This window comes from Mytilus galloprovincialis, chromosome 5 (assembly GCF_965363235.1).
Source record: "Mytilus galloprovincialis chromosome 5, xbMytGall1.hap1.1, whole genome shotgun sequence".
In the NCBI taxonomy this organism is placed as follows: domain Eukaryota; kingdom Metazoa; phylum Mollusca; class Bivalvia; order Mytilida; family Mytilidae; genus Mytilus; species Mytilus galloprovincialis.
Window position 1 is genome coordinate 95,963,045 of NC_134842.1, and position 14,865 is coordinate 95,977,909.

Consider the following 14,865-nt stretch of genomic DNA (forward strand, 5'->3'; position numbering starts at 1 on the left):
GTTTTACTTTTTGATATTGAATGTTATGTTGAATTTCTTTCAGACCATGTTTAAAATTTAGATATCGCCTAAACTACGATTCATTAAAAAGAGTTAAACATGTTAAAGGTCGCATTGACTCTGCTGGCTGGAGTTTTGCGCATTCAAATGATTCCAATCACCGAATATAGATTCCATATTGCTTATAATAAAAATAAAACTCAGCCTTTCCCGAAAATTTAGCATGGATCAGTGTACCAGATGAATTAAAATCACGGCCAGATAAATCCTGACAGACTGATATGTACATCTTACATTCATGCCATACACGCATCATTGTTTCTTTACCTACTGTTTAAAGAATTTGTGAAATTGACCTTATCACGAAAAATAACATTATGCACTCAAGTATGCATTCAGGCCAAAGTCAGATGACACCTACAAGGTAGACATGGACACTTTCTCATAATTTCATACACCAAAGATAGTTACCGTATTGCTTATAGCATCATTAAAACTGATCGTATTTGGAAGAAATTCTTTTAGGGCAATAAAGCATGCATTCAGGTCAAGTTCATGTGAACCCTACACGGTGAACACGTACACCTTTTCATCACTCAATATAACAAACATAGTAATGTACTCCTTGTAGTATCTGACATACAGACATTATCATGCCAGTTTAACATTGATTATTGAAAAATTAAAAGAAATGCTGTCGAGGTCAATTGAAAATGAAAACAAACGCGTTTTAATTAAAAACCAACCAGTTGAGGGTAAAAACCAACGCGTTGAGGGTAAAAACCAACGCGTTTAAAGTGAAAATTAACGCTTTAAAAGTGAAAACCAACGTGTTGAATGTGAAAGCCAACACGTTGAAAATGAAAACTAACGCGTTGAAAGTGAAAACCAACGCGTTTAGGGTAAAAACCAACGCGTTCAAAGTGAAAACTAACACGTTCAAAGTGAAAACCAACGCGTTGAAAGTTAAAAACAACGCGTTTGAAGTGAACACCGTATTGAATACCGTATAAATTACGAATCAACGCGTTGAAAATGATAATCAAATCCAACGCTTTGAAAGTGAAAACCAACGCGTTGAAAGTGAAAACTAATGCGTTGAAAGTGAAAACCAACACGTTAAAAGAGAAAACCAACACGTTGTAAGTGAAAACCATCGCGTTTGAAGTGAAAAACCACGCGTTGAAAGAGAAAACCACCCTCAACGGTATCGAATTGAACACCGTATGAATAACGAATCATTACTTTCAACGAGAGAACTCGCATTGACATGTAAACTATGGAAAATTGTTACTGACGATTGAGGCCGAATAAATTATAAGGAAACGAATCAGGCAAATGCTTAGACAACTGAATAATAGATAACATAACTTTATACTAGATATCAATGACTTAACATTTCTGGTTTCCCTTATGAAAACCTAATCATAGACTTTAACAAAAAAGCCATGAAGAAAATCAAAAGTTAAACTATGAATGGGTGACTGATGGGTTGTGGTAAAAACATGTAGGACAAAAAGTCACGGACAAAAAGTCACAGGACAAAAAGTCACAATTCATTTTTCTGATAATTTTATTCGATTCAAAAACGCTTATTTGTACAAAAACATTTTTCTATTTATCTTGAACTATTGTATATAAACCAACTTTGTAAAAACTTAAAAATTTATCAAAAAATACGAAAGTTGATTACATAATTGTTAGAAAAACAAAATGTCAAAGTGGCTTGTCACTTAAATGTATCTTTTGTACGATTAAAATTGAATAAATCTTCATTTTTTAAGTATAATGACACATTTCCTAAACTTTAATATGAATATATGTATTGAAAATAAATATGTCAAGATATTTCTCTTAAATATTCAAACAATTGCCAACAAATTATTTGTGACTTTTTGTTCTGTGACTTTTTATCTTACCAAATTTGTTACTATATGTCCTGTGACATTTTGTCCTGTGACTTTTTGTCCTGTGACTTTCTGTCCGTTTACCGTGGTAAAACAGGGTTGTCAAGGTAATGCCATCCCGGGAAAACCCAGACGGGAAATTCAAGAAACGGTTAATACAAGGTGATACATGGCAGTATGAATTTTAGGCTTATTTTAACGCAAAGAAATTTAGACATGATGTAGTATAATATCAATATAGCTAAATATATATTCATTTCATAGAGATACTCATTGAGAATCATTTCTGGAGGATCGAAAATCTAATTTCATTCTCTTCGCCACTAGTTCTATGTAGGCGGAATACAAGATTTGCACATTTTAAGATACCATTTCTCGCTACATTGACGACCCATTGGTAGGTTTCGGCTGTTGTCTGCTCTATGATCGCATATCCAACTATAGCAGTCATCACGTGACTTTGTTGACGTCACACATCACCCTTATCAAGCCTAAGTAAAATGTATAGAAATGCACAGGGGCTTTTAGTAATCGATAAAATAAATTACTTTAAGTTAATGATACAAAAAGTTTGGAAATATATAGTAATTCCTCATATATTAAGAAATATATTTATTCCTATTGGAAAAGTTTAAATTTTGGGATTCTCCCTTCCAAATGCTTTTGAAAATTTGTCTTGTTGCCTCGATAAGTTCACACTGTAAATCATCCAACTCCGATAAATATTGGATTTTCTGTTGTGTTCAAGCTAAAACTGCGATTCAAACAAAACAGATGGAAAAAGTGTGGAAATGTGTGCTTATTACTACATTCATAAATATTTGAAATATCGTATATTAAATAGTTGGATTTTTTATTATGTCCCTTCCCAATTGGTTTGAAAATTAAATATATTGTGTTAGATTGTTACAAAGAAAATCAAGTAACTATTGGATGCTTGCGTTTTCAGTCATTTTATCACCTTAAAGCAGCATAAAAACAAACATCGGTTCCTTTTGATAAAGCTGATACGCTGTTGTTTATTTAGGATATATAAGAAAATGGCGACACAATAATTTTTAAACGTAGACGATGATCGACACTTATTTTGTCCATGCAAATAATTCAATTTAATTTCACTGTTATATTCTAATTAAATATGACACGTTATTGTCACTTTAATAATAGCCAAGGACATAGCTAAATTAATTATTGAGATATTAAGTCATAACATCAACGTGATCTAAAGAAAACTAACATGGCAACTATTCACGACGCAAATTTTCAAAATACCTATATATAGATGTAAGTTTTGACAATACCTAATGTAGATTATTGTTGTCCGATTCTCAATAAACTTCATTACGATATTATTTGATATTCATATAAGAAGACCTCGAATGGATATAAACCGAGGTGAAATAACTATATTTTTCAATAATTTAATCATTCATTTGGTAACCAGTAAATTTTACATAATCATAATTAAACCAGTAGCATGCAGAGTTATCGAACGTAATCATGACTGGAATAGTTGCATATGGGTTGTTGTCGCTTTGACACATTCCCTATTTCCTTTCTCAATATTACTTGTTAATTTCCAAGCATTTGATTCATTAATTAAAAAGATAGATTATACTGTCAGATAGATTTTGATTGGTAGACATTAGTGTAAAACTAACGGTATGAAATGAAAAACGTTGGTTTTTCATACCCCAATGCGTTGAAAGTAAAAACCAATGCGTTGAAAGTAAAGGCCAACGCGTTGAAAGTAAAAAACCAACGCGTTCAAAGTAAAAACCAACGCGTTGAAAGTAAAAATCAACGCGTTGATAATAAACACCAACACGTTGAAAATATCATACGAAATGTTCATACCGCCACTGACACAAACGGCCACTCATAGAATACTTACAAGTATGCAAAGGCCAACATAGTGTTGAATAACTTGTAATAGTGCATTTTTTCTGCGAAACGAACAATATCAAGAAAACTTATCATTGATTGATGAAGTAATAAATGAAGAAGAGGTCAGATGTGCGCTACCAGAGAGACATTTACAACCTACATTAACTCATAGAATATGAGAAACTAATATGATTATGAAAACTTACCTTAACTGCTGATATATAAAAGCAACAGAAGTATACCGCAGTTCGAAATTCATAAACCGATAGAGAAACAAAAAACAAATCCGAGTTACAAACCAAAACGCATCAAATATAAGAGAACTACGACACAACAGAAACACAACATTAAAATGTAACAAACACATAAACGAACTATAATATAACAATGGCCACTTCCCTGGCATTTTAAGATACTAATGGTTGGTTGAACCTGGTTTTGTGGCATGCCAAACCTTCCGCTTTAATGGCAATGTTAATCATAACATTAAAATGACAACATTACATGACAGAACTACAATACAAATAAATGGGAGAAAATATAGGACAGAGAAACAGACCATTAAAAGTCAACAAGGTACTTTGTGCGCCACGTCCATACAAGACTAACCAGATAAAAAAAGTTTGAAAACCAAAAGCTGAGGACCAAAATTTTCAAAAAGTCGTGACCAATACGACCAGGGTTATCCACCTGGGACAAGAACAACCTTTAATATTATTTAGAATTAAGAATTATACATACTTTTTCAAACAGTAAATTTTATAAAATGACTATATGATAGATATACATGATTAAACTGAAGTGGTAACTTGCAGGAATACTTTATTCCAAGGATAGTTGTCCTTTTACTAAATTTTAGGAGGTCAAGGACAATGACATAATTCATATGGATATTTCGCAGCATAGGCCATCTGTATACAACTGATAAAGCTTCAAATTGAAAGCTTAACATTAAACAAATACACCGTCGCCAGATATGCTTCACTTGCTTTCACATCATGAAAATGAAACTAAGAGGTTTGACAATAAATGTATACAGACTTACAAAATTATTTCTCTTGTACAAGAAGAAGGTGCAATCAAAAGAAAAATAAGCGACTGAAAAAGATTTTTACTAATTTGAACAAGAACATATGGCCGATACATAATGTTAAATTATACTGAACGACATGTCAGAAAATATGTGAAATAGAATAGTTAAATAATGTAAAACGAAACAAGAAAAAAAAACTTTTTCCGATCAAATTTAATTGTTTGAATGTTTCATTGTTTTTTTCAATATTTGATTTGTCACATTAGTCTTTATCAAATCCAAAGTAGACACTTAAACTTTTATTGGTTCTATGCTCACATGTGACTCTCCTATTTTAACATTATTAAAGTTTAACTTTATGAAAGTAAAGCATTTTGCGATACATGGGGCTTGGAAACATTATTATATACATTTTTTTATAGAAGTAGAAACATACATGTTTACAAGACCTTTATATTTTGTTCTAATTACATTTGTTGTGTGCTGTTTTGTTGAAAAGTTCAATCAGCAATTATAAATCTGTTGCGTCCTATGTGCTTTTTGTGATTTTTCTTTATCTGGCACGCTCGGATAATAACAATTAAAAGCCAACGATGCATAATACCCTAAACATGTAAAGATTTTTAGGGGTCCAAGTTCAACTTGCCTTAGGGGATCGTACTTTTGTTTTTGTAAATTTTCATCTGATTGCAAAATAATCAAATCTACCAGCAGCGGTATCCACCCTTAACAATTAGAACAATGAAAATATTACTGTTGCGTCCGAAGCCCTAACAGCACTTCATTGATCAAATGTTTTGATCATTGATTAAAAGATAAGCAGTATCCGTGTAGAAACTTTTTTGGCATCTGTTAAACTGCTCACTTCAATTTCACGATGCCGAAAAAATATGACCGCAGTGATGCGGAGACTCCATATGAGAGTATTTCCCTTTACGTATTTGAAAAAAGTGAGAAAAAAAAATTGTAACTTTGGAAGAGACGTAAGATCATTGATGTGGGTTTCTTGGTCCACTGTAAAGAAAACCAAGTCAATCAAAAAGGGCAAGATAACTCTTAATTTTTGTTTTTTTCTTGTTATCGTTATTCCTTAAAAACAGTATCGGATATGGACAAAAAATTACTGCAAACCATTACTTAATTTTTTCAAAATATGATATTGTTAGTAAAACGTGTTTGTCTTTTCAAAGCAAATGAGAAGTTGTTGGTGACTTTTTTCGAATGGTGTTGTCACATCCCCTTCGCCTTGTGAGTTTTGAATTTCCTCATACTATCTTCTTTTCGGTTTTTAATTCAACAGGAAGAAACCGTTTTAAGGTATAATGTTATGCATAAGGTGTGAAACAGCCAAACTTAAAATAAACAAATATCTATCAAACTCAAATTCGATGTAACTTTCTTTTTCTTTTTCTTTTTTAGATTGGGTTAATTTCCAAACAGATTGTGAACTTTTAAACAGTAGCTTGTAAATTTTGAGTAAAAATGATCACAATCCTTTAAACGATAGTGGAAGATATAAGCAAGCAAAATCGGGAGAATTGTGAAAATGAAGTCCGAAGCATCATTATAATATACTTTTTTAGAAAAAAAACTGCTGGCCATGAAAAGAATAATTTTTTCAAGATGTCCTCGGCCTTTTTCAAAAATGGCTGTTTTATCCAGTTAAAAAATACTTATTATTCTGGAAAATCTTTTCGTTGACCATCTTAAAGTGAAATATATTATCATGTTTAGTGGCTACTTTCCTTGCATGTGACGTATTTAATAGACATAAATATTTGACTCTTCAGCGTTTGTGCTTGCGCGGAAATGTAACAAAATTCAAACATAAACATTTGAACTATTTACTATCTACTTGGTGCTTTTGGATTTTTAATGATATTATGAATTGGTTTGATAACATTTTTAATGTTATGAAACAAATGCGTTTGTCAATTTTTCACAGGCGCAGAGTGTACAGATTTTTTTGCACCCACTATAAGGGCACGATGATGTAAATAGTAGTTCATCTAACAGACGAGGATTTGAATTTCGTATACGTATCTTTGTCGTCATTTATCACACTAAAAATGTTTGCTCTTCTATTCAAGAAAGTGCTACTTCTAGGATGCCACTGCTTAAAAACACGCCCATTCAGTTGAAGTGATCAAGCATTCGATGGATAAGGTGAAAAAAGCGGTTAACTTTCAAAATCCCGGCCAAATACAACTATACTTTAGCTGCAGATCACTCACTTTTGGTATTGACTAAGCAAATTCAGTGGGAATGGCCAGTTATGTACGAAGGAGATAGTTTATCGTCATGTTTTGGGAAAAGTACATTAAAATGGCTTGTTTTAAAAACAATGATGATATATTGCATGAAAGTGAATGGACTTGTGCCCTCACTGAAGCCGATATTGGAACACCTAGAACGTCATATTATTTTCATGAATATTCAAATGTACTTAGGACTAGACATGTGCATCAGATACTAAGCAGCTGCCTGTGTTTTGCTTGAATCATTAATGTCTAAACGCAGAAAATATATGTGTCGTTCGATTAATTGATAGACAGGTGAAAGGAAAGTGAGTCATCTCGACCACAGTTTACTTTTTGACGTTCAATCATTAATATAAAAAAGCTTATTGTGCTCTTGGTCGTACGCGCATTTTATGAGTCAGATTGCGTACTTCACAGTCAGTGCATATCAAGCATGATACCGTATTGTGTTGGGTCAAGCTCGTATTAATTATGCTCGATGGTTACTGATCCATTTCCGAGATATTATTTCAGTTCACGAACATCACCCACAATGGTAATTTCACGGTACGTAAGACCATAAAGTTGTTTTCTGATATCACAATTGATCAGGCACAAAAAAAAACCCAGAATAATATAATTGTGAAGAACAATGTTTGACACGATGGATGGATGGAAGTGAGTAGACTGGTAGATGAATTTGAAAGACCTAGTAGTTTGAATCATTCTTTAAACAGACGAACAACTTCATGAAGACTACGAAACACAAAACGATTTCTTAGAAACGTATTTTAAAAAGGCTTTCTTTATTGATGAACGAGTTTGGAAATCCATTTTTTCTTTTCCCAGAACAGTTGTCAGATTGTACAAAATTGACTTTTTTAATGAAATTGTTGACCCTGGGGTATGTGCGATATGTATATGATCTCCAAGATATTAGGCCCGAACAATACAAATATCATTTGAAGCAAATGCAAAACGACAGAGAATCTGCTTTTTATAACCAGATAAAAAAGCACTTTTTTCCTTTTATAGCCGTAAAATGAAACAGGAAATGTCTTTGTCAAAAAACAAAGCTGATGAACATGAAAAGTGATTCCCATCTCTTTTGTAGACTTTGTCATTTTTTATTAAAGTAGACAGTTTGACTTTGAAGATGTCTTTATCCACGAAAACCTAATTACTCCTCTGTCTTTGTCTACGGATCTCACTTTATGTGTTATTATATCGCAGCAAACTGGTCAACTAATGCTTGAAACATTGTGCGATTTTCCATCAACTGATTCAAATTATGACACACTTATCGTTGGTTGGCCAGCAATGGTTAGTGATGCAACCACGTGCAAAATTTTTTGATGATTATCCAAATGATATCATACTGCCTTACATAAAATTTTTCACCGATAAGTTTTTAAGGTAGATCATAAGTATATATTTTTTCAGACAGAATTGTCTTATAATTTGCCAAAATGAAGATTTTTCTATGCTTTTTTCAAAAATGTAATAAAAAGTATACGTCACAGTGCTATTTTTCAAGCTATGAGCCGTTGAAAATTGACTAAGTTTGGTTAGTTTGTTCATGGAAAAACACATGAGGGTGCATTAAAAAAAAATTCTATGACATAGAATTTTGAAATAAATTGTAAGAAGATAGGATTCATAATATGTTTTAAGAAAATAAAAAGAAAACATAGTGTCACCGAAATTGTTTTCTTGCTACAAGTAAAAATAAAAAAATTATCCCAGTTTAAATTTTGTACTGAAAGAGTTATCTTTCATCAAAAGGCTCATTTAAGCACAATCATTTTAAAAACCAAAATATTTGATATTTGTTAAAATGTTTTAAATAAAACAATAAAATTAACAAGTTTTCTTTATATAAATAAACAGTCTAATCATTAAAGTGCAAATCTGTCTCCAAATTTGCAGATTTAGTCAAATAACTATACCGATTTTGTACGTGATTGTACAATCCAAGGTGGCGGTATACCATAAATCTACCTTAAGAGTAGACATAGTATGTGATGTTTACTAAATTAATAATTTGAAGGCTGGATCGAGACAGACAAATTCTGGTGCTAGACGGAAAGGTGTTGGTTCTGGTAGAACGCCAAGGGTTTGGAGTAGTCTCTATGAAGATGACATAACAACAGAATGATTCAAAGTTCTTGCCGACAGAACTCCTTCTTTAGAGACTTATACAAGTGCTTATATTACTGAAGGTGAGATATTCTTTGCAATTTCAATACGGATATTTCCCAGCTATCCCTTTATAAGCACGAACAAGCAGATACATGTATGGTTGTCCATCATAAGGTTGTTCATGAAAAAACACATAAGGGTGCATTAAAAAAAATTCTATGACATAGAATTTTAAAATAAATTGTAAGAAGATAGGTTTCATAATATGTTTTAAGAAAATAAAAAGAAAACATAGTGTCACCGAACTTGTTTTCTTGCTACAAGTAAAAATTAAAAAATTATCCCAGTATACATTTTGTACGGAAAGAGTTATCTTCCAATAAAAGGCTCATTTAAGCACAATCATTTTAAAAACCAAAATATTTGATATTTGTTAAAATGTTTTAAATAAAACAATAAAATTAACAAGTTTTCTTTATATTAATAAACAGTCTAACCATTAAATGCAAATCTGTCTCCAAATTTGCAGATTTAGTCAAATAACTAGACCGATTTTGTACTGTGATTGTACAATCCAAGGTGGCGGTATACCATAAATTTACCTTAAGAGTAGAGATAGTATGTGATGTTTACTAAATTAATAACTTGAAGGCTGGATCGAGACAGGCAAGTTCTGGTGCTAGACGGAAAGGAGTTGGTTCTAGTAGAACGCCAAGGGTTTGGAGTAGTCTCTTTGAAGATGACATAAAACAGAATGATTCAAAGTTCTTGCCTACAGAATTGCTTCTTTAGAGACTTATACAAGTGCTTATATTACTGAAGGTGAGATATTCTTTGCAATTTTAATACGGATATTTCCCAGCTATCCCTTTATAAGCACGAACAAGCAGATACATGTATGGTTGGCCATGATAAGCTTGTTGCTGAAAATGGTTGATAAAAGTAATTTTAAGTAGTACTGACACAGATTTAGAAGTATTAGCTCTCGCAGTATTAGGTATAGACAAATGGTGAATATGTTTTTGAAGGAATCATGACTTTCGATGGCTTTATGTATATGACATATAAAATGTGTTTGGTCCTCTTGCAACTGCTATTCTTTCCTTCCATGCATTCTATGAATGTGACACTGTGTCAGCATTTGGTGGAAAAAGAAAGAGGGCAGCTTGGTAGACATGGAAAGTATTTCCAGATGAAACGGATGTTTTTGCTCGCTTTATATTTGAATACAGACACAGACTTGGACATCATAGAATTATTTGCCTGCATCATGTACGGCAACATCAACATTTTGCTGTTAACAAGGCACGATCTGAATCATTTGTCAGGAAGCATCACCCTTATGATGCTATTCCGCCTACCAGAGGTTATTTCCCGGAGTACATCAAGATGGGCTCAAGTGGATTTATGCATTAAACAGGTTCACGTACCAAGGCAGGAACTCTGAGTTTGGATGAAAGAAAAAAAAACAATGACAATTTGAAACCAAAATATTCTTTGGCTGCCGTTGCACCCTTATATCAGGAACTTTAGAAATTCGAATGCGACAAAACCAGGCGGTGTTAATAACGTTAAACGCTACAGTTTTGGCCTTCTATGTACGGGTTTGTGTATTGGCAACTGTCAGATAATTATAAAAAAATGCAACCTTTGTTTTCTAGCCAATCAAGGTATATGACCTTAACAAAGTAATTGATATCTCTTGTAAATTAGAAAAAAAAAAAAAAAAGTTTTCATCGTTTTAGTCGCCAATTGTGGAACCGGAATTCACTTTTTCGTCATGTATGTATTGTTTCATCGTACTTTAGGAACAGTAATCTACGTTTTATCAAAACTTACATTGGATTTTACCTACAACACAGCTTTCAAAGGATTTCCGAAATGTAGCCATTTTCAACGTTTCTGCCACCATTTTGGAACCGGAAATAACCTTTTCGTCATTTATGTATTGTTTCATCGCTCTTTGTGAATTGTAGTTTAAGTTTTATCTTTTTTTAAAACTTACTTTAGACTAAACCTAAAACACAGCTTACAAATGATTTACAAAATGTAGTAATGTTTAAGGTTTGGGCCGCCATTTTTGAACCGGAAGTCACGTTTTCGTCATTTATGTATTGTGTTATCGTACTAAGAACTGTGATTTACGTTTTATCAAATCTTAATTGTGGATGCACCTTTAACACAGCTTTCAAAGGATTTACGAAATGTAGCCTATTGGATATGACGTCATTTGCAAAATGAGCGGTAGTCAGCTTGAAAAAAAATAGATTTTTTTTATGGCCAGTAGCTATTTTTTTTTTATTATCGTTTAGTCAACCTTTATACCAGATTTCATACTTGTATCACGATTTGCACAAGTATCTCCATAATATCTGCCACAGGGGCCTGTTAATTTTATATTTTCTATGAACTAGCATATCATTAAAATCATTCTTGGACCGACTTACGCCATGTATCAACAGGATTAGGATTATCTTAATTAAGATGTCTTAACCATTGTCCCAATTGTAAGCGCAAAGAAAAATAGTATATTAAAATAGAAAATGCAACCTGTTGTAATAATAATGATATGATTAAATTTAGAAACATTGTACTTGTTAGTATATACTAGATAGTAAATGACATTTTTCTAAAAATTGAACATTTACACTAAATAAAAAAAAAATACACAAAAATGTGACAAAACGTCTTATTTAATAATTGAACAAATTATTTAAATGTTAATATTGACACCTAATAAAATACAATCAGTAACATTCATTATATGTTTTAAAAAAGGTTTAATTTGAAGTGTCACTGTGCCTTATATAACAGAGTTCCAAGGAAAATTTGTGCATCTTTCATATACACACGGAGTGTATAAAATATGTCGTAAGGGTCACAGCCGGTCAATTTTTTCTCTTGCTTTAACTTTTTTCAAAGTTTTTTTTTTTCACGAGGGTAAAAGGAAAAGCGGAGCATTATATAAAACATATATACATTCATTATGCAAAATACGACCATGGTACACTTTGCGTGTTTCGTATAATTTATCATTTTATAAACATTAGATTAACAAAAAAATAAACGAATGTAAACACTTAAGGCTACAACTATTTCCCCGTAATTAACAAAGAAATCCAAGTCATCATATTTAGGAATGATTAAATATTGGTTTAGTACATACTTAATTTTATATACATAATATAATTGTTTATTGTTTTTTACATAGTACATGATTTGGAAATGTTTTTTTATACAGTTTTATGGTTTACTGTTTTCGCTTATCACACATACATGACTAACACAAATATAAAACATAACACATAATAATAAATCGAATCTAAAGACTAAGAGTGATGTTGGAAAAGTAAAATTTAAATATAGAGAATTCCAAAGAGTTGTGTTGAATACGAAATAAGCACTTAATGTCTGTGTGTAAACACTTAAGTGCTTAGAGTATGTTGTCTTTTAGTCTGATACATGTGAACGTTGATCATACATTTTTGATATACATATAGCACATTAGAAACAGAAAAATGAAGAATATCTTTTACAGAAAGAACGATGTTACATTCATTTCAACTCTTTCTGAACATAAAAAAAAAGATTATCATTTACAACAAGAATGTAACGAAACAGATAATAACGGATATATTCATTCTGTCGTAACTACAATCCCGTCCCTTTTTCCCGAATGTGATCTTCAACATTAAACTTATTAACGGATTTGCACAAACATGGGCAACACGATGGGTGCCACACTTGGAGAAGAATCAGCGAACCTTTTCAGAGCATCGACATCATCCCCAGGTTTTGCTTTGTTTTTAGTTTTTGATGTTGTTTTTGTGTGCCGTTGTTTGTTCATGACTTGTCAGTTTATTTTCGAATTATGAGTTGAATGTTTATCTTGTATCTTTCACCTCACTTTACCAATAAAACACTTTTTCACAAAGATAAAATCAGATCATTGAATCATTGTATTTGCTTTTGCTACAGTTAAAATATTATACTTTACCTTTGTTTGAACAAAACAAACGATGTATTTCCATTAGATTGAAAAATCCGTACAATACACAATTCACATCCATCAAAAGTATTGACACTTTAGTAAAATCTCTCATATCTACAATTAAGACAGAAATCACACTTAATGTATACTACAATATTGCCAATGTATGAATATTCGAAATACTAAGGGTTTTCTCATTCCATGCAAATATTACCTTAGGCGTATTTGGCACTACGTTTTGGAATTTTAAGTCCTCAATGCTCTTCAACTTTAAACTTGTTTGGCTTTCTTACTTTTTTTATCTGAGAGTCACTGATGAGTCTTATGTAGACGAAACGGGTGCATGGCGTATTAAATTACAAGCCTGGTACCTTTAATAACTATTAACACCACTGGGCCAATGTAAATGCTGGTGAGCGTTTCGTCCCGAGGGTATCGCCAGCCAAGTATTCAGCACCTCGGTGTTGACATGAATATCAATTATATGGTCAATTTTATCAATTTGCTGTTGGCAAAAGTATGAATTATTTGAAATACTAATGATTGTCTTACCCCAGGCATAAATTACCTTATCCGTATTTGGCACAACGTTTGGGAATGTTGGGTCCTCAATGTTCTTCAACTTTATTTTTGTTTGGATTTCTTACTATCATGAACTGCGCATCACAGATGAGTCTTATGAAGTCGAAACGCGCGTCTGGTGAATCATATTATAAGCCTGAAACCTTTCATAACTATCATCAATAATAATAGAAAAAAAAGATAAAAGCTTTACTGATCTTCAAATTTCTAAAAAAGAATTAGAGTAGGACAATAGAAATAAATGCAAAACACGAACTTAAAAAATGAAAAAAATCCAACAGGAGCGATTCTTTGTCCGTCAAAAAGATAAAAATTGACCTTAACGAATGTCAAAATGATTTAATCAAATTTCCAATTCAATTGTTTATACCAATTCAATATAAGAATCAATTAATTAAGACCAAGGCTCAAATAATGAATAAAATACCGATACTATTTACATTGTATATCAGACTTATAAAGTTAAAAATATTCCAGAAGCACCTATTCTTAAATTGGATTTTTTTTATTAGTATTTCATAGTGTTTGTGTATGTATTTGTCTGTCTGTGTGTGCGTTTGTGTGTCTTGATATTGTTAGTACACATGGAGGTAACAAGGGTCTCTTCAATTATATAGTTATACTGGACTACCTTATATTGTTTTGTTGAAGAACATAATTTTGTATACATTACAATATAAAAAAGAAGATGTGGTATTATTGCCAATGAGACATATAAAGGCAACATTAGTATACCGCTGTTCAAAACTCATAAACTGTCCCCAAGAGACCAAAATGACACATACATTAACAACTATAAGTCACCGGACGACCTTCAACAAAGAGCAAAGCCCATACAGCCTAGTCAGCTATAAAAGGCTCTGATATGACAATTTAAAACAATTCAAACGAGAAAACTAACGGCCTTATTTATATAAAAAAATGAACAAAAAAAATATGTAACACACAACCAAACGACAACCACTGAATTAAAGGCTTCTGACAATGCATTGACTTTGAACATGATTCTTTCGGACCAACCGTTCACAAAGTGTTTCTACTGACAATAGAATATAGGTATACAGTGATCATGATGAGGAACAT

General features: G+C 32.0%; 1 protein-coding gene across 1 annotated transcript in view; it reads left to right on the top strand.

Annotated features, from left to right (window-relative positions):
- Positions 1-14,865, top strand: part of LOC143076802 (uncharacterized) — a 493,545-nt gene that overhangs the window by 92,638 nt on the left and 386,042 nt on the right. The gene's annotated exons all lie outside the window — the stretch shown is intronic.